The sequence below is a fragment of the Dicentrarchus labrax genome, unplaced genomic scaffold (assembly GCF_905237075.1).
Source record: "Dicentrarchus labrax unplaced genomic scaffold, dlabrax2021, whole genome shotgun sequence".
Lineage (NCBI taxonomy): Eukaryota > Metazoa > Chordata > Actinopteri > Moronidae > Dicentrarchus > Dicentrarchus labrax.
The window spans coordinates 19,617,580-19,638,126 of NW_026136701.1; the positions used below are offsets into that span (position 1 = coordinate 19,617,580).

General features: G+C 39.4%; 1 protein-coding gene across 14 annotated transcripts in view; it reads right to left on the reverse strand.

The window, feature by feature from the left end:
- LOC127379237 (receptor-type tyrosine-protein phosphatase F) overlaps positions 1 to 20,547 on the reverse strand; it is a 158,814-nt gene that overhangs the window by 117,672 nt on the left and 20,595 nt on the right. For 13 of the 14 annotated variants that reach the window (XM_051375275.1, XM_051429422.1, XM_051429246.1 and 10 more), the window contains exon 1: positions 2,632 to 2,947. The exons of the other annotated variant lie outside the window; for it this stretch is intronic. The gene's annotated coding sequence lies outside the window, so the exon portion shown is untranslated. Of the gene's footprint in view, positions 1 to 2,631; positions 2,948 to 20,547 lie in introns of those variants that run through there. 14 annotated transcript variants of the gene reach the window in all.

Here is a 20,547-nt window from a genome sequence, read left to right on the forward strand (position 1 = left end):
GCCTGTTTATTTGGATATAATGATCTCATCTCAAAACCTTAAGGTGTGCTCAGCAAGCCTGTGTAGATGTCAAAGCATAGACATGAACCTGGTTCAATCGAATGAGCTCTCTGCTTGGGGCAGCCGAGGAAAAGCGTTCTTGTCAAAACACTGGTGAATTTAGTGATAAAGATGCCCTTTTTTCTAAACCTTCTCCTCAGCACCTGTCACAATGAATGAGCGACTGTCTGAGAGAAAGAAGTGTCACAACTGAGACCAAAAAGTGACTATCAACACAGCTAACACATCACACAGGCGGTGGCCACTGATTGACATTGCACATTACGGAAGACGTATCTGGCACACTTACCTCCAGCTGGATAAACATCTTATTTAGTGCAGACCAGTGGACTGTCATCACAAAACAACCACACATGACCTCGTCACCATCAAGCAACACTTCCTCACACAAAAGCACATTTTCCTTCAAACTTTCCCCCACTGGCACTTTTAAGTCTGACATCTACTCATAAATAAGTCTACACTTCAGCTACAACATCAAAGCTTTGAACTTTAATAACCCAACAAAAGCTAGTACATTCTCTGTCTACTTACAGTATGCGTCATAGACAAAGGTCTGGCTCCACTGACACAATCGCCTTCACAGACATTGATCTGTGATCATAAGCAACCTCTTTCATGTCCCAACTGGGACTAGAGTGACTAAGCAGATCCATCATGTGTTAACGGGACATTACACATCCCCCAATTCAACGATGATGAGAAATCAAGTTCTATGGAAAAATCCATATGTTCATCCCATAATTACTTTTGAGGGATCCGATGGGGATAGAGATTGAGTGATTGACTGTTCCAACCATAGTATTTCATTCAAAAGGAAAGACTAAAGCCATGGCATGCATTTAATGACAGATATTTCATGCGTTTGGTCAGGAAATCTAATAACGAGCAGTGGTATAGATGATGATGATGATGATGATGATGATGATGATGATGATGATGATGATTTGCTCAGGTCACTTCCTAGACATCACTTAATGTTTCTTTGGAACATTACTGGTGATAAAATGTCAGAAGCACAGTCGTAAAAGTGGAATGAAGGGTCAGTGGCCTGCATGGTGGAGGTGAAGGAGGACAACCTACAGGTCATCCAGTGTAGACAGGGGATTGACTTTGTTTGAACAAATCACCATGGATGACAGTTTTCTGTCTTGTTTGTTTATGCTACTGAGCAGCTGAACCGACATTTTAACAAGTGTCCATCTTGAATTTCGCCTTAAGGTCATGTTTTAATCAAGTCTGGGTTACCACTGCAAGTCAAGACTAACAGGGGTGAGTTGTACACTGAGGGTTGTACTCCTGAATCATTAACTAAAAAGAAAAATATAAACAATAAATAAATAAAAAGCAAGCTCAGCTTTGGTACAGCTAAGAAAAAAAACACAAGTTCCTATTGCAAGTGAGAGAGAGAGCAGTGGAGAAGTCTAGTCATTTCAAAGGCCAGACAAAGCGAGACAGACATGTTGTCTACACTACGTTCTTTGAAAGCTTAAGACAGCTTTGACAGAAAAGAGTGAGTTGCAAACAGGATATTTTTCCCACTGACACCAGCTCCTTGTATTGAGCAACACACTTATTGTACAACAACTGCCACATTTTTTGTGACCAAGAACAAGATGAACTCAGTCCAAAAGTTTATCATATAAGTATAAAAACTTTATGTCGTAATAAAAAAGAAACAAGCCTAACCCTAAGATTTAAGAGATAATCACAGCTGAAGGGAACACTTAGAGCTGGTTATTCTTTGTTGGAATGAAGATAGAGGGTACAAAACGTTTTCATCTTCAGTCAAGTCTTTCCCCCCAAAAAAATCTCTAAACTAAGATAAAGCTGATAATCACAGACAAAAATAAACGTAAAACCTTTAAATCACACTTTATGAGACATGTATTACAGGTTATACTTTGTTGAAAACCAGACCCAAACATTTTCCCAAAAGCATAATTTGTGACTTCCAAAAGTTCTCCTCTAAAATTATCTGGGATTTCAAGGCCTTCTAGTGTCTCCTTCTAACAGAAATTCTTGTCTCTGAAACTTAACCCTCCAGATTGCCCAGGGAGATAAAGACAACTGGAAAAACAGGTTGTTTGGCCTCAGTGTAGGCCTAATGCAGTAGAACGGCAGGGTGCCTCACCTTAGCAGCGGTAGCTAGGGGACATTCTATGGCCCTTCTATTCAAAGTCCTCTGAATACGTAGGGGAGGGCTTGCACCAGACAGGGCAATTTGCCAGAGAGCCAGCCAATAGAGCTAAGCCAAGACGAGGTTAAACTATTGTTTTGGCTTAACAAGCAAGAGTGAGCAAGGACAAAAGAAAAGGGGACAAAAGAATAGTAAGAAAATACCTGACCATTGAAGTGAAACATATCAACTTATTTTGCTACTTTTATTACAAGAGGCAGGTTGTAAAAGGTAAACCCCAAGATGAAAAATAACACATCCTAGAACAGGGATACATAGACAAAGTTCAGAGTCTACCCCAGCCAGTTTAAAAACAACTGTGCCTTTTCTGTTTTCAAGAAGCAATAACTTCTGTTATGTTAAAACAATTCTGTGACGCAAAATCCACTTACCAATGCATGTCAATTAGTCCAATTCTTTTAAAATCGTTTTATTCCTTATTCCTGAGAGAGAGTATCCAAAACCCTAGAAAAGAAAATCCAGCAGTATCCACGAAAGATTATCCCTGTGTGATGAAAAAGTGTGAGAGAGAGAAAGTAGTCTCCAGTTCCTGCTCAGTTATTCCATTCACAGCGTTTCATTAAACCAGAGGAACTGTCTTTTTGGCTCCCCAGCAATACGTTTCCAGCTGTGGCTATAGAGCAATGTGGCTTGGGGAGAGATCCTTCAGAGGCAGAGCTTGTTCACACACTGAGCGGGTGTTCAGGGACTGCCTGGGAGAAGCCAAACCCACCATGTGATGTCACTGGTGTCAAATTTCAGTGAGAAGAAGGAGGAGGCTGCAGGGCTTACCTTTTTGAACCTCGACCAATGAGAAACATTTTTGAAGTGCACCTGCATGTAGAAAAAATTGTTTGAAGTACGAGTACACGTGATGTTATGTATTGTTGCGGCTTAGGGACTCCATTATGTCTTCGCCTCTACCGACCACCTTTTAGGGAGAAATGGAACCTAATGTAAGCTCATATGCAGGCTTATCCTTAACCAGACCAAAAAAGGCAGGCTATCTAGCATGTCCAATATCCCCAATTATACCTTTTTTTATTTTATTTTTTTTATCTCTACCAGTTGAGCTATCAGGGCAACCCCCCCCCCCCCAATTCTACTTTTGAGTGGAATTAGGGGTTAACAAAGTGTGACCTTGAAACATACTAGCATCCCCACAGGACTTTACCATCGTAGCATGTATAGTAACATGTTTTGTGGGAAAAACTGCTCAAAAGAAGGAAAAATAAATATGCAAAATCCCCATTCTTAAATCAGCAAGGCGTTGAATATACACACACACAACTCCCAAACACACTGGTTCTCACTCCCTCCGGTCAAACTCTGCTAGCCATGGAGCTAATCATCCACAACAGATGTTCAGAAATGTTCAGTTGGATTTATGACAGAGCTCAGAGGAACAGCCAAGTCAGCCTCTGGTACTGTTTTTCTCTTCCGTCCTACAAGGACAAGGGATTGCACTGAGAGAGGATGTCAGCACAACCATTCTCTTCCCCCAAAATTCCCTCGCTCTCTGAGATTCACCATCCGAGACGACAGCGCCTTAATAGATCACAGAGCCTCGGGACCTTGGGGAGAGGTTTGCTCATTTATCCCAATAATACTGTGCGGACTGTAACTTGACTCATCCAGCAATGCTTCAACAATGTTTCGCCCTCGACGTAATGATGTTTTTTTTTTTTATATATATCTCCGTGGCATTGCTGACACTGCAAGCCATGACCTAGTCCGAGACAAATGTTTTCAGATGAAGCCATATATAATACCATGTTGCAGTGGTAATTAAATTATACATTAACATTCTATCATAATGTGTTAGCACTTCCTGAAAGGGAAAATAAACTAGAAGAATTGCCATACTGTTAGCTAGTGCAACTACTATTAATCTAAATAGGGCAGTGCTGCTGATACAGTGCAGTACCTTAAAGGTCCAATGTGTAATATTTAATAGGATCTATTGGCAGAAATGTAACATAATATTCAATATAATGTCCAGAACGGACGAACTATAAACTGGTAGATAAGGCCTTTGGCATGTTTCACTAGTTTCATGGCCACCATAATTTCTCCTAAATGCTTAGAAGGCTGAACAGCGTTCAAATTGTGGCAATCTGCAACTTCACCACTAGATGCCACTGAATTGTACACACTGGTCTTTTATAGAAATTAACATAACAAAAGATATTCAGAGTGAGAAAAAGCATGTATGTGGGTTTACACTAAGAGCAGTAGCGTTGAATGTCTTCTAGGCTTAAATTCTGCTGAAGGAAATGGCGAACAGCAAAGTGTTCTACATTCCTCTTTGTTAACAATGGGAGACTGATTTTACTGGAGGCTGCAGATCTGTGCACACAACAGACTTTTCAGCAAGAGAAAGAACTGTTTTATCTTTAACTTTCCTTCTAGTTTAGAACAAATGGGATGTGGGTCATCTGATTAAAAAATAATTCAATTTGTACTGCCTGACATATAAATATATTCTTGTTGTTTGTGCTACAAAAAAATATATACTAATGGAAATGGGATCTCAAGCATGCACCGTGGACAAAAACTTCATCAGATTTACATCACAACTATCTGAAAAAAGAAGAACATCCAATCTAGACATTTTGGAAATTTCTTATTCCTTACAAACTCATGAGAGTTTAAGGGAACCTTCTGGAGAATAATTATTACACCCACACACCCCTGAGGAGAGGGAAAAAAAGTATTTTTGTGGGTGTAAAGAGTCTGTTCCAACTCAAATGTGACATTTATCTCAGATAAAATTGCTGAACAAATCACAGTGGTAAAAGGTAGAAGTAAAGAGTATCGGCTGGTGGTCTTAACAGAGTGGGAAAGAAAATTAATTGCTAGCTACAGTAATGTAGTGTAGTGTGCCAGTTGCACAACATGAGCCATTTCATTGCTAGTCTAATCTCATTTGAGTGCAATGTAAAACTTAAAACACAGATGGACTCTAGCAGTAACCCTCAATGCAAGATTAAAACTGTTGCCTCCAGTGAGGTTTTGTGGCTCAGGCAGTTTTAAGACTTATCTTTTGCCCCACCCCCCAAGAGCTTGAATAGAGTTGGAAACACCCCCTACCAAGTCTGAGAATTTATAACATTGTGACAACTACCCATCCCCCACTCATTTCATTAAACTGAAAAAAAAAGGTTGACAACCTCTTCAATCTGAAGAAGACGGCCTCTCCCTGACTTAAGCCAGTCTGCTAACACTACCCAGTTAATGGACTTCTTGTGAAAGCTTGATTTTATGTGATGAATTTACTATTTTTTTAGGCTTTTCCAGCTTTATTTTGTGAGTTATTTGTACTAAATCTACGGTGCAGCTCCAGGGTTATCTAGAGGTGAAGAACACCTGGATAAAACCAGACACCTCAGCTCCTCTGAGGTAGCTACAGTCATCATCTGATGGAAAACTGCGCTGGCTGCTGTAGGATGGGATGAATCACATTGGCCCTGGGCTTTATCAATATAACTGTCTGCCCCATGTAACAAGTCTGCCAAAACATTTTAACAAGGTTCAGCTTCGAGGTAAGAAAATAAGTTTCTTGGTCTCGGGTCAGAAGAGCAAACACTGACTGAATAACTGATGTCTATCATTATAAGAATATACTGTATTTACAGAATTTTGAAACAATGTAGTATACAATCATCTAAAACCACATCTCAACACATTATTAACTATTATCTAAAGTAATAAACGTTTAAAACATCCTTTAAATGGCATCCAAATAAATGTGCTCTGTCTTCCCATTCAGAGGGGTCACTGATAAACACAATTCTGGCTGCGCGCCAGTGAAAAAATGCTGACCTGTGTCGTAAACACTGAGCTGTGAAAGTCAGTGTGCTGCTGCTGATGGGCTCTTAAGACTAGCACTATGTCATCATGTCCAAAAGCACAGCTGGGCAACACCTGTTAGCTTAGAATTCCCAGCCCAATTCACAATTTACTGAGGCTTGGCTACTGCTGTTAGCTAATTTACCTCCAGATTGCCATAATGGTGGTTTCTATGTGACATACACAGAACATATAAATTACAGTGATGGGTACTTGCAAATTATTCGTTTTAACTTTTAATCTCTGCCTATGATCCAAGACAAGATAAGTTACAAGGATAGCTTAAGCTGCACAGGAAGCATGTGGAAGCTTTACATCTAATTATATCTAACTATATGTCATTTTCTTCACACGAGCCACCAATGTATGTTTATCATCAATGAGTTAAGAGAATAAAAGAGCAGCATTTGCACAGACTTGATAGTGAAGTAGAATATGGTTATCTTCACCATGCAAAGTAATGTATCTTTGAGCCACAAAAAAATGAATGAACATGTCAAACATTGTGTGAGCATCATACTTCTGCTCAAAAGTCCAAACACCAAGGGCACACTTTTGGCCCTGAATTTTTCTCAGGACTGTGTGCAGATAACACTGGCTCCAGCTCTGAGAGGGAAGGTGATGGCACATGGAGACAGGAGGTGTGAAAAAGACAAGGACAGTGGGAAACAGAGCACATAAAAACACAGATAAGATTGGCTTCACTGTGCTGACCTTCAGTGAGTGCCTGCGTGTGTACGTGCCTGTACAGACGAGTCTACGTGTGTATAGCATGTGAATTTGTGCATGTGTGCCTGTGCCTGTGTTTCTGTGTAGAGGTGGTGTGCCTGCATGCCTAAATTGACTTGTAAGTTACAGACAGAATGAGCATATAGAAAAAAGAAATATGACTAAGACAAGATGGGCAGAACTGATAGAGGAAGGCCCTTATTTTCCTGCTACTCGTTGAAAATCAAAAACAACGAGCGCTCTCCATTACACTCTGCTGCTGACAACTGGCAGGGCACGCTCTCTAAGGGGAACAGCAGAGCGTGCCGCCGAATGCATAAGACAAATCATTTTTATCTGGGACCCTGGCGGGTATTGACAAACCGGGGGTGCATTTAGATAGCCCAATTAAAATGGGGAAATGAAGCGACATTGAGGCACTTTACAGCACTGTGCCCCCTCTCCACCCTGTGGCCCCATGCGCTCCCCGAACCTCTCCAGAGACTGACTTCCTTGCATGCCGCTCTCAGCGAGGGGTACAGGGATGGCAATGAAAACAGAAAAGTAGCTTTGAGTTGAAAAATGCAATACAGGAGGCGGTATTGGTTGAGAGAGGTGAGAGCGAGCCCAAGTGACGTAGCATCCTTTTTATTGTTTCATCTTGCATACGTAATTTTTGTACAGTCCCCCCTAGGGAGTAATAGATCCCCAGTGGGTGGCAAGGCATATAGCAGGGTCAGGAACAACGTGCAAACAAGGGACTCAATGCAACTCTGTGCAACTTCAAAGGGTAAGTTGGCAATCAATGTTATGGATGTTGGCTCTATTTATCCAAACGTGTCTTAGCGGGTGACCTTCAATGTCATCCACTCCCTACTCTCAAGCCTGCATGGTTCAATTTGCTTCTTTTCTCACCTGAATATGTCTCCCCCTGGTCTAATTTTCACACCTCTATTTGTCTTTCTGATCAATGATCATTCCACTGAGATTACTGTCAGGTGCACTTTTGGAACAGATAGCCACCTCAGCACTGACACACAACAAATCTCTCATTCATCAGTTTTCCTTCAAGTATACTAAAAGGTTATGAGACCAGGATATTGTAAGATGTCTCACCTTTTGTGTAGGTGGAAAGTGTGGTGGCAAAAGCAGCCTAGTTAGTTCTCCAATCAAGGAAAAGCCAGTGTGGAGAATACTGTGGTGTGCTGTGAGCAGCTGTTTAGGAGTGTTACATTTCACAGGCTACCGTCAACAGATCCTTAAAGATGCAAGCTGTTTCTACAATGAATCGTGTTTTGTGATGTTATTATCAGCCGAGAAATATGATATCTCTGCTTCTTGCGTGATGTATTTCTTCCTGTATGTTTTCCAACCTTGTCTTTATCCCATGTTGAAAATAGCCATAAACTACTGTCATTTAAATTTTGCATCTTAAGAGAATAAGGAAAACCAAAACCAAGCAGCAAAGTTTGTACAGAAATTAACAGATCAATGCCAAATTCTGTCTGTCTGGTAAATTTTTCCTCTAAAGTGGATATTCCCATTGAGTCAAGGGAGATATGGCTTAGAAATAAGAATCAAAACAAGTACAAAACTTGCAGAAAAACATCAAATGTATGAAATTATAGGCCAAGGATACAATCCAAACAGGTGCAAGTACTTCCTGTAGTATCTCAGATGAAGAAAGCACTTTGATAAATCTGAAAAACTTTCAGTTAGAGGTTCCTAATAAAAGCCCCACAGAGCAGCCTCTCCCAACCTAAGGAGGCTATACTTTGTCTCTGACAAGACAGCCTTCCAGATGCTTTCCCTCAATACATTTCTGCCTCACACAGGGGATAAGGTGCAAGCACTCAAGAAGATAAGTAGTCTGACTGGCTTCAGTGAAAATTGTCGACTCAAAGCTTCGTAGAAGCTCAATGTCAATATGTTCAACCGCACAAAACAACCACATATGATTCCGTGTAGTGCTTCTCATGTTTCTCTCTATTTGGTTTCCACAGAACAAACCAATGGTGTCCCAATAAAGCATTTTATGATTCTAATAATTTCCCATTGGCATGCAAGAAAAACAACTCGGACACAAAGGGATGCATTCAAAAACACAAATCAACTTCAGCATTGTTAATAGTGCTCATTAGGAAATCTCCCCAAGCTTTGCACCAGAGTGCATCACTTTGCTAGAATCAAAAGGAGGGGGATATGAAAATTATTCCCTCTGTTGGAGATGGCTGCTTCCCCTGCTAAAAGGAAATAAACCACAAATTATGAGCAAGCCTCTTGCATGAAAAGCTGATAATGGGCTGAGCACTTATGGCTTAGGCAATGTAAAGACATACTATTAGTAGCTTGAAATTTGTCTAAATATTACACGATTATACTACATATACAATATCCATTATGAAAGGTAGGAAACACAGTGAGGCTGATATTTATAACAACATAAGACTAACATTAATGTGTAGGTTGTATCACACCTTTTGCTGTTTATATATAATCAATAGACACTGGCATTTTGGAATTTCAAACTGAACTGTACTCAAATTGTCTTAACGCTCCACATGCATGGGATTGAAGGTAATTTTCACAACATCATCATTATTCCAAATGAGTGGAACAAACCTAAAAAATATGCTGCACATACAAATTCACCCATTTGTCCCAAACACAGATGTGAACAAGCGTGAGCATGCACACACACATACCCTTTTAACAGTTGAAAGCCTGCCAAATAAAAGAGTAATCCATCACTTGTGCCATTTTGCATTTGCAGGGTCCCCCTCTTCAACAATGGCTTGACTGACAGTGAAAGATAAGGGCACTCTGTTGACCAAAAAATGTGAACGCATCACAGCAAAAATAAACTAAAGTGATGGCATTTTGTGTGGAAATTTGTATTTAGTATCCAGTTATAGTGTAAGAACTGGAAAATTATCAAATCAAGTCCAAATGTAGACTTAGGCTAGACTTAATGGTAAAACGGGATCCTCTAGGCCTATACTTAAGAGATACTACTAAAGAAATAACTGACCAAAGCTAAACAGTAATCTGAGCCTACCACAGTTTTACAGGAAATCTCAGTGCTTTTCTCTTCATTAACCATTCACAGTGGGGAGTAACAAATGGACCTTTACTGACTGACTAGAAAGCTAGCCCAAAATAATTAAGGAAATGAAATATTCAACATAAAACTTCTTATTATAGCATCAGCGCCTCATAAATTTATAGAGGCGAAATGAGTGGATTAATTTGAGTGCTAATGGAGAAGAAAGCCAGTCATTTCCCTTTCCTCCCATTCAACTTCATTTAGGTTTTTAGGAGTTACACCTTCTATTACTTATCTCTGGGATTTCTGGCGCATGGCAGATCAGGCAAACTGGGTTCAGGACACTGGTCTCCATCGTTATAAAAGAGAAATCTGTGGCTAAAAGAGGGACCTAATAATGACAAAGATCTAAACTTAAGTGCTCCAGAAGAAAAGTACAATTTTTCAAATAGTCCATGGCCTTCTGTGCCATTTTTACCTCTTGACGGTGAATGTAGAAGTGCTAAAGTGCAGTGCGCTTTGAGACAGGAAAAAAGAAAAGAAAACACTGTACCTCAGAGACACAGATATGCCTGTGAAAACCTAGACTGGGGGAAATACCCGCACATCCCAACCTTACTTCAGACACCAATAAAATGTCTAACCACGGAGCCGCATATCTAAATGTATTGATACATAATACATACCTACATTTCTTATACCGTATACATATATACACACACACCGTAGGCATTTACGTCTACTAATATTTGATACGTTTTACATGATTTCACTGGCAAATCTGTAACCGTATCAAAAAGCTGGAGAAAAAAAATTCAGCAGAGTGTCTTCGTTATATTTTTTGCCTTCTCTTGCCTAAAGCACAGTGTCTACGCTCACTAAGACCTCTGGGACTTCGACAGTTAAGTCAGGTCAACTGGCAGGTCGCACTCAGACACCAGCGCATCCTGTGAGAGAAAAATCTAGTACTGACTTGGATGTGATCAGCATTCTCAAGAAATGAGAAGCATGGTAAGACCTATCTCTTGTTAAAAAGCAAAAAGCAAAAGTTGTTTTTTTTATGAATTCTAGATCATCTTTAAATTATTTATTCTCTAATATTTTTGTCTCAAAAGAGTAACACAGGCAGCCTTTGACTATAAATGTAATATAGTTGGTAGAAAAACAGTAGATACAATAACATTTGAATGAACTGAATCCACCCAGAAACAAGTCAAGATCGCATTTAATGCTAACTGCTGTGGACCCAAATGTCATCAAAGTGTAACACAAAAGACAACATCTTATTCAGCTGGTTAAAGTTAAAATGCTACATCTTTAACTAAATTTGTACCCATCATGGGTATTTGCACTGGGTGCATCAAAGGGATTCACATTCCTAGTGTTGCTAAATTCCAATCAGGCTCCCTACTGTCTGACGCTAAAGCACCCTGCAACAATCCTCACTTCCTGCACTAATCAAAAATTTCAGGTTGAGGTCAAAGTCATACTGTAGGTCATGCTGTGGGTATTGATACCCAGTGAACACAGCATGCCATCACGACCACAGATCAGACTTTAAGAGGTGTTGGTGGTTTAAAGTTAGACTGTCAAAAAGGTACGTTCCCTACTCGTTCCACAAGTCGATCTCTCTGCTCTGAGCCATGCAGCTGATCCCATCGGACAGCCCCAAACTGAAATGGTAGGTGAACCGTGATGTAATTTCCTCCAGCATCTCCTGATGCGTTGCGCCTGGTGTTCGCCTATGAAGAGGCTTCCCGCTAGGAAAATGTTCAGATCACTTCTGATCTCTGTAATGAGTTTTGCCACTCCAGTTATATCTCTGACAATATTAGGAACAGCAGTGCAGTGGACAAATGCCACCTCTCTGTCACTGTGTGAATGGTCAGGGTTACACTTGTCTTTTCAATTTGACCTTTGTGTTTGCAGGTGGTAAAAGGTGAAAACATGTCTGACCACGCTTATGTTTCCACATTTGACAGTTAAATATGAACTTTGTGTATGGATCTATGATCAGATATGTCTTTTAACATTATATCCTTAATACAAATAATTCTTGACTGTACCCAAAATTATGTTAATTGAGATCTGACTACAAGCCAGGCCACTGAAAAATGTTGATTTTTCGCCTGGTTCTCACATATCAAGTGTATACAACTGCGAATTATGCAACCTTGTTTGATCGTTTGCGTTTAAAAAACTGGTGTAACCTCAACAAAATAGTGCTGTCTGTAACATCTTATAACATTCATTGTGAAAAGATTTTCATTTTAATACACCACATTTATGCATAATGATGTACAATTAGTATCTTTATAGTTAGAATGTGTATATTTGCAAACCCAATTGTGAAAAGCACTTTTGCAGACTTTAGAGCAAAGGGACAACTGGTTAACAAGGTTCCAACTACAGGAAGATAACAACAAGAATATTATAATTAGAAAATAATGAAATATTCTTATTTTGACAGCAGGATTTATGCTATTGAATAATTAAATTATATGTACATCTAGGCTAGGTTTATGCTTGAGGGGCTCAATGGCTAAAACAATGCGAAGCTACAGGAGGGGAAGCACATTTTAAAAGTATATAATAGTATAATGCAATCAAACACAACATCCCTGCAACAAACGCTACCATTGTGCTACTTTGTCCTTTCCCCATAAAAATACAGTAGGATAAAATAACGTTAATATCCTACAGTATAATGTAAAAACAGCCATGCAGCCTTGAAAACTGCAACTAAAATGCAGTATCCTTCACACAGACTAGTATTTATGGCAAGGCTCTATCAGATTCCATTACATTGTGCAGGTGTTTATGTTATTGTGTCCACATCCTGTACATAACTGTGGAAATAAAAATGTATTATTGGGGAAAATAACTCCTCTGGATACCCTATGCCTAATTTACCTGGGGAGAGGTTTGAAAATTGTGTCACCAGATGGCCAATAGTTGTGGGCGGACAAGCCACCATGGCAGCAAAATATGTTCACTGCTGAATTAATCTAACCCTGTGTCCCTTAAGTGACTATGCAAATTAGTCTATATGTCAAATACCCTAAACCAAATTGGCAATTTAAATCAAGTAGCTAAACAGTAACTAAATAATACACGTGGGAGGGGATGAGAATAGTCTCTGGGGCAAAATATGACTCAAATTGCAGTAGCAAGTTGGTCAGCCACATCAAATCTTAACAATTAAAGCTGTCTGGGGTATCATGTTAGCGTAATACATTTATTTAAAGAGTAAACTTATTTCAGTCTGCCATTTGATAGCACAGAGTTTTATCAATGGCTCAGCAGATTGAGTTAGATTTGTGGATTTTCCTGTGTGTACATTTTTTTAATCTTATATAGCCTAGTGACTTTAAAAAATCCACAGTTTCCTTTCTTAATATGCCTACAGACACAAGACCCAGAAGCTCTTACTGGATAAAATAACACACGGGCTTCCATTTGCAAGTTCAAACAGGCCAGTAAAATCCAATCAATACACATTATTGGCTCAGTGAGGGCCAGGATTTGTAAGAAAACAGAGAGATCCAGTCAAAGGGGAAATCCTTTGAACTCCTTAACTTGAAATCTGAATGAACATTTCCTGTTAACTCTACTACAAACATTTTATTCATTGTTTATGTCAAAAAGAGAGCACACTATAATTTCTAAATGCACAGCCTAAATGACATCGGCTTTCCGCAGGCACAGCACCCCAGTTAAGATGAAAATAATCAGAGCCGAAAAGAAATTACAAAAACATGCTGTGACCTTTCGAGTCTGAGGGGGAAAGGCTGTGTATACATTTACAAAATGTGAAGGGACAGTAAAAAAAATTCCCATCACAGAAATTGGAGTGTGACTAATGGGTAGTGAAAGAGCTGGTCTCTAACCTGAACCCCAAAATAATCTTGCCCAAGTCTCCATAGCCACTTTGGGGGGAGCAGTGGGGGTTTGACAAGGGGAATGGAGGACCACCTGCACACCCAGCGGAGCCAGCGCTGTACTGGCACCACCATTTGTTACGCTCTGGATTCCCATTACTTTAGAGCTAGGTTGGCTGGGAAATCCATCTCCTGGTGTCAGGTTTATCAAACTTCTATGCAAACTGCAAGGGTAGAAAGGGAGAGAAGGATCATAGGCATGCAAGTAGCCTACAGAGGATAGAGATGTCTTCACTTAAGGTGCGAGAAATCCAGTGTATCAAAGTATGCAGGCTCACTAGCTCTGATCTTGTGTTCCCAATGTTAAAATTAAATATTAAATATCATAACATGATTTTAGGACACTGTGAGGCCTAAGATACAAGCCTCCACATTAAAATTATAAGTAGCAGCATTATATGCATGCAAACTAGCCTCAGCAAGCTTAGTGTCAGCCCTAAATTTAATGGGCACTTGACACCCAGTGAAAGCTGCTAACAGAGGTATTATATGCTGTATATTAGAGGGCAGCATTAGCCAAGTCTGGTTTAAATGCCATCTTGGAAAGTCTGCGGCAAGGAGAAATGCTTTTAACTTCAACAGTTTCATATGAACTGGTCACTCATCAACAGTGGAAACGACAATTCCAGGTCCTGATGTTCCTGGAACTGCACCAATACGACCTAATTAAGGTGATCGGGTAGCAGTCATACGAGACCAATCCCCATTAAATACTGTTTCCTTGTGATGGAAGTAGTATGCTTATGAAATCAATAATCATGTAATCGCTTAATTCATTTCTTTAGGAATACCACAAAATACCAAACATTTGCCAGCTCAAGCTTTGCGAATGCAATACTTTTTATTAATTTTAAAATGTGCACAAGGCTAAGAAGATTTTTGACTTGTGTCTTGCATTGCTTCCAGGAGTAAATGTTATATGCGTAAAAAGTGCTGAAAAAGTATGTGAAGGCCTGGTGAATGTTTGCTGAGTTCAGAAAGGTTAGAAACTATAGGGGCAACAGAGGTTTCCCTACTTACAGAGACTGACATCCCTGAGGTCTATCCTTTCTACATGGTTCTCTGCGTCTATAATACAGACTGACATGCACAAGATACTCTCAAGGAGAGCCAGTCAGTTTGCGTCACCAGAGTGCTCGCCGTGAAATAAACAAATGAGAACTGACAATCCTTGTGATAGTCCATACATCCTCATGAACAGGATACATCCTCGTTTACTCTGTCCACCCCCTATGGATTTTACACAGAATCCAGGTGTCTTTGTTTTCCGCAACAAAAGACATGACTGAAACGAAAGGAACACCACCCCAAAAATTCAAAAATAGTTCAGTTAATTGAAGGTTCTATGCAAAATCTGGAAAAAAAATAACATCAAGTGACAGTGTGTGAGCAGTGTAAACGACTATGAAATACAGATCAGATGTACTGAGCATCTGGGAACGGCAGCACTGAGAAGACAAACTAGTAAAATGTCTGTCAGGAGTTGAAAAAGACCTGGAAGAGCGTAGAAATTGTATTAGTTGCAACAAAGTATAGCTCCCAGTGGGATTGTATAACAGAAGCGTGGGAAAGAACAAGAATGTTCTACAAATGCATCTAACTGTATCAATAATCAAATTCGTATGAGCTTTTTCCCAACAAAGTCTGAACACAGACATATTAGCAAATACCACAACAGGAAGACGGTGTTGACATCATTACATCCAACAATTTGCTATGTAAACTTATGCAAGCTTTTGTCTGACAAGCTAAGGATTGACTGCACAAAGAGTCTGCTTGATTAGCAGCAATTCATGTAAGGTTAATTTAAAAATCACTCAACGTTAAAATGAAAATTATTTTACATTTCTTTTTGATTAGTAACAGGTTCTTCTGGGGGAGTTGCTAAGGTCAAATGTATTAAAAACAAGCATTTGTGCAGCAAATAAGAGCAGTTCATTTTAGGTATACAAAATTAAATAATTGCAGGAAGCTCGGGAGATTGTCAGTCTAGGCAAAAACGTGGGATATAAGTTCCCTTGAGTTCTAACACATTAATTCAAGATTTGTCTTCTCCTGCCGACATTCCAACATTTCTCCTTGTAAAACCCAGCAGCATTTCAGATGAAAGCCTTTTTCTGAATAGCTGGCAATCATTCAACATAGGTGCAAACAACAGCACTCATTTTAAATAACTGTTTGATCAACCACCTAAATAGCATCAAAGTAACACACTAGGTTTTGTATTGTTCAGATATATAGTACAGACAGATGTTTTACTATGCGACTCCAATTAAAGATGTTCCCCATATAACATAAAAGCCCTATGGCAAGCTTTAGGATTGTAGCTCAATTAGGATGCAAGAATTCAAGAACTAAAAGCCTAACTTAGAGCAGGTGTCAGTATCGCTGACGTTGAATTGCCTTGGTTTTATGTGAAAAAGGCATCAATGTAAAGCCAAAATAAAGGAGTGACACAGTAGGTCATAAAAAAAGAAAGGAGAAGAAGAAAGAGAAAAACTTTCTCATATGATGCATTTCTACAGCTTTGCTCTAAAGCTCCTAATTAGTTGAGACATTTTGCTTAGTGGCTTGGCATTTTAGCCACAGGGGGGCTGATACAGTAGATTATATTGGACATGCAAGCAGAAGGACACAACCTAAAAGGCTGATTCAGGAATCCAAATCCTATGCTTTACTAAAATTGTATAAAAGATTGCCAAAAACCAAGAGCAGAGCACACACTATTAGGATTCCATGCTAAATGTGATGGGAAGAATTTACTATCCTTCATGCAAAGTCATGGTATTTTTGTGAAGGTGTGGAAAATAAGTGTCATACTTAACAATAATAGGACACTAGCAATTTGCAGAAACAAGCAATTATCCTTTCAAAATTTCACGCAAGTCTATCCTACATAAACTTGTTATCACAAGAGTTATTCAACAGCGGCAAGGCCTAGATAGAGATGTTCATTAATCTATTGCTGAGACAAACACATTTGATGGATTAAACAGTCAAATATAACAAGATGCTTGAACTGCTGTCCTGGTTGTTAAGGGAGATCAAAGTGGGGCCTGAGGGTCTGGTAAGCATGAGGAGCAGGATTGGTTCAGCAGAGCTCCAAAAGAACAAGTGCTGGACCAAGGAGATACGACATCAGACGTGTGCACTGCATTCCCTTAGGCCTGTTCTTTCAAAACTGTCAGCCTGCCTACCAAATGAGCTGCAAAGGAGGAGGGTGCAAACAGTCTCTCAGAAAGCACTTCTAATCTAACAATAAGCATAAGCCTCATTTGGTAATGTGCCGTCTTAGTGAAGCCGGTTGAATATGGAAAAATCAATTAGATTTTTTTTTAGATGCCACCCTCTTTAAATTCTCATCCTACTGTGAAAAATCTGACACATTTCAGAGAAAAAAAAGAATCCTAGAAGCAATTAGCAATTATGGTCCCATGTATCATAATAGGTATGCTTTTATTTCCATAAAACATCTCTAAAAAAAAAAAAAAAGAGAGAGAGAAAAAAAGCTTTCACCAAATGACATTTTATGCTTGGGAGGAGACCCAAGGTTTAGGATTTCAAGCCAGGGAGACCAGACATCACATATGGACATTAAATACATGGATGTGTGTCACTCACGCTGCTGTTTGAGAGTAGCTTTCTCAGTGACACATACTATATTTGCTCGCTGATGGATTGCCTGTCTGCTTGTACTAGTGCACATACAGTAAGGAGACAGAAGTGCTGATGAAATGTTTTTTTGCTTAGCTTTCAGGCACATATATAACATACTGGCCTAAACTGTTTCTATGACATTTCAGCAACCTCAACAGTATCAATTTAGTTTTATTTTTTTCCTAATACAAGTTCTACTTCCTGAATGAATTAAACATGTTTTCTTCTTGTGTGTTGAAGGCTAGAATATACTCAAAACAAAACTTTGGTCTGACAGTCTGCAAGCTCTTCTATGGTTTTACAGTGCTGGAGTAAAGACCATATTGGATTAGGGCTGAAACAACTGGTCGATTAACCAATTGGTCCACCAACAAACACTGACTTGATGATCAATGACAGTCATTTATCAAGGCAAACTGCCAAACATTTGTGGGTTTCAGCTTAATGTATTCATTTATTGTAAAAACTATCCATAGTTGAAAAGAATCATAAATTGCAGCTCTACATTAGATTTGTGTACAACGCATCGCCAACAGGAATAAAGAAATAAGACACCAGCAATACCCCCCACCCTCCCTTACTATTACAATCAGCTTCCAGTTTCACACTCTACCTTTAAGTGCAGCCATTACAAAAAACGTATAAAGCTTGAAAAAAGTTATTTCTCAGCCTCAGAATTTGTCATCCTCTCAACAGTTGTACTTTCAGTAATACTTTAAACACAACTGATATAGCGAAGAAGTTTACAGGATGTGGTGAGAACATCAGCTGAGGAGCTGATATTGACTTGACACGCCAAATAATTCCCTTAATGTGTCTAAATCCACACAGGAATGCATGAAGATATGTCTGAGAAAAATGGCATCCAGTACTGCACTGTTGCCATAGGAGGATGTATTACCTCGCAAAGTGTGACCGATCAATTCAACTTCCTACTCAAAAACAACACGGCAAGTGGGGAAAATCAGCATCTGCTGTGCCCCTCCCGCCGTTATATCTGCGGACCATTCAAAGACATATGATATCGTACAATGCTCAGTTTTTGAGACACGTAAACAAGTGAGCAAGAAAAGGGAGGAAACTGTGAGAAAGGGAAGGAGAGGGAGGCTTTTGTCTCCACATTTCTCACGGTGGGTATCGGAAACAGCCAGATGCTGTCCATCACAAGTGAAGGCCAGAGAATAGACTGCCCTATTTATCTAATGAAGAGGTCAAGGCATAGGGGGTGGGAGGTAAGTGGGCCATAGCCAAGCCTGTCACAATGCCATACCAAAAGAACTCATTTCAAAAGGAGTCAGATTACCCATAGCATGGCATTGTAATAAATATGAAGAATAAATGTGCCTTTTCCAATTGTTATAGTAAATAAGCTCTCTCCCCAACCAGTCAATTAGACGGATAACTCGTGATCTAAGGCTAAAACGATAAGTTGATTAATTGATGACTATTTCTAATGGAAGGACTTTGCAAATGTAAGAACTGTAATCCTGTGTAATAGTATACAAAATGTACGGTGTGTACGTCGCTTTTGGGCTCATGATTTGTTTTCAATACTGCAGTGAAAACAAAAGAATCATCAGAATATAACTTTATTTATTATCATTTTAAATAAAAGTACACCTTAAATGGTGGCTCATTGACCATAAAAGTGTAGTGTATTTATAGTTCACGTAAATTAGAGCCAGCAGTGCAATTCAAGCTTTGCACATTCAGTTCATCTATTTATGCTCATATTCAGTCAAGACACACTTAATTTTCACATCTTACACAGTTAAGTAGCCCTGGAGGTCCAACCATTGGTTGAGAGAGCCAAGAGCCAGTGTGCTCATTTATACAGGCAGGCACTGCGGCACAATGTGAAGGAACATTAAAGCATTGCTCAAGCAGTGTTTTAGACACTTAGTGGGTGATGCCGTTGCAAACTGTTTGGCATTTTGATTGCTTAACTTTCCAAACACATACCCAGCCTCATTTGAACAATGTTGGCACACAGATTCCGTCCATCACTTTTTGTCCAGTGCTGCTGTAACTTATTGGGAAACCATAAAGCCCCTGTGTGATATATCTAAGTAATATCAGGGACCCTTCAATCTCTGGTTCCTCAATCGCGTTCATCATACTAACAATACTCACACACCCAACTACCATGGTTTAGCTAGATAGTTGTCACATGCCAAGATGTAGACCTAATTAAACTGTGCTAGACTAATTATCAGCAGTTATTATTTGGTTTGGACGTACCAAACTGAAAAAATTTGAGGACCAAACTGTACTTTATGTGGTAACATGGTTTGGGATAAATACACATACTGTCTCTTTGGTGCTCTTTTGTTTTGTTTCTTTACTTTTATAATAAATGATTTATAGATTCATGGATAATTAATATCATAAATAATTGCGGATCTACAGTGATAATTTATTTTCCTTTACTAAAAATCTATTATGGATTAAAGACCCCAGTGCCATGGTGTGGGTATGTTATTGAAAAAGAAAAAAATTAATCAAGAACTGAAGACCCTCTGAACTTAACAACCATAACATACTCTAAAGCTAGGGTGGTTGGATTACAATAACATTTCACAGAGCCTTTCTGTTAACAAGGTGGAGGAACAGGGCAGTAGCTGTAAAAAGCATGTTGGACTGGCAATTTTACCTCCTAAAGCTGGAGGCTACAACTCTGAATGAAAACATCTTGAATAACCTCTTTTGTAGCAGAAACACTCAAACAGATCTTTGTCATCTCTGTTATCACCAGAGGCTTAATACCACACAGTACTTAAACCATGGTCATCCGCAGCTTAAGATCCAACTCATCTTCAACACCCATTAGTCTGCCCAAGGGACAGACAGATACACAATGACTTCTGCATCGTCCTGTTCCATTTTATGCGTTGCATAAGGTTTAGATGGAAAAATTTAAGTGCAAAACTGTCAAACAACTTGAGCAGAGCAAAAAGAAGGAGTCAACGGTTTAAGCAGCTCTGATTGTAATAACTTGGCCCTTCTACACAAAAACAGATGATTGAATTTCTGCTGATTGCTCCGCAGGCCGTGCAAATTTTCATAAAGCAAAGCTCAAGCATGGAGGGGCGAAAAAAAAGGCC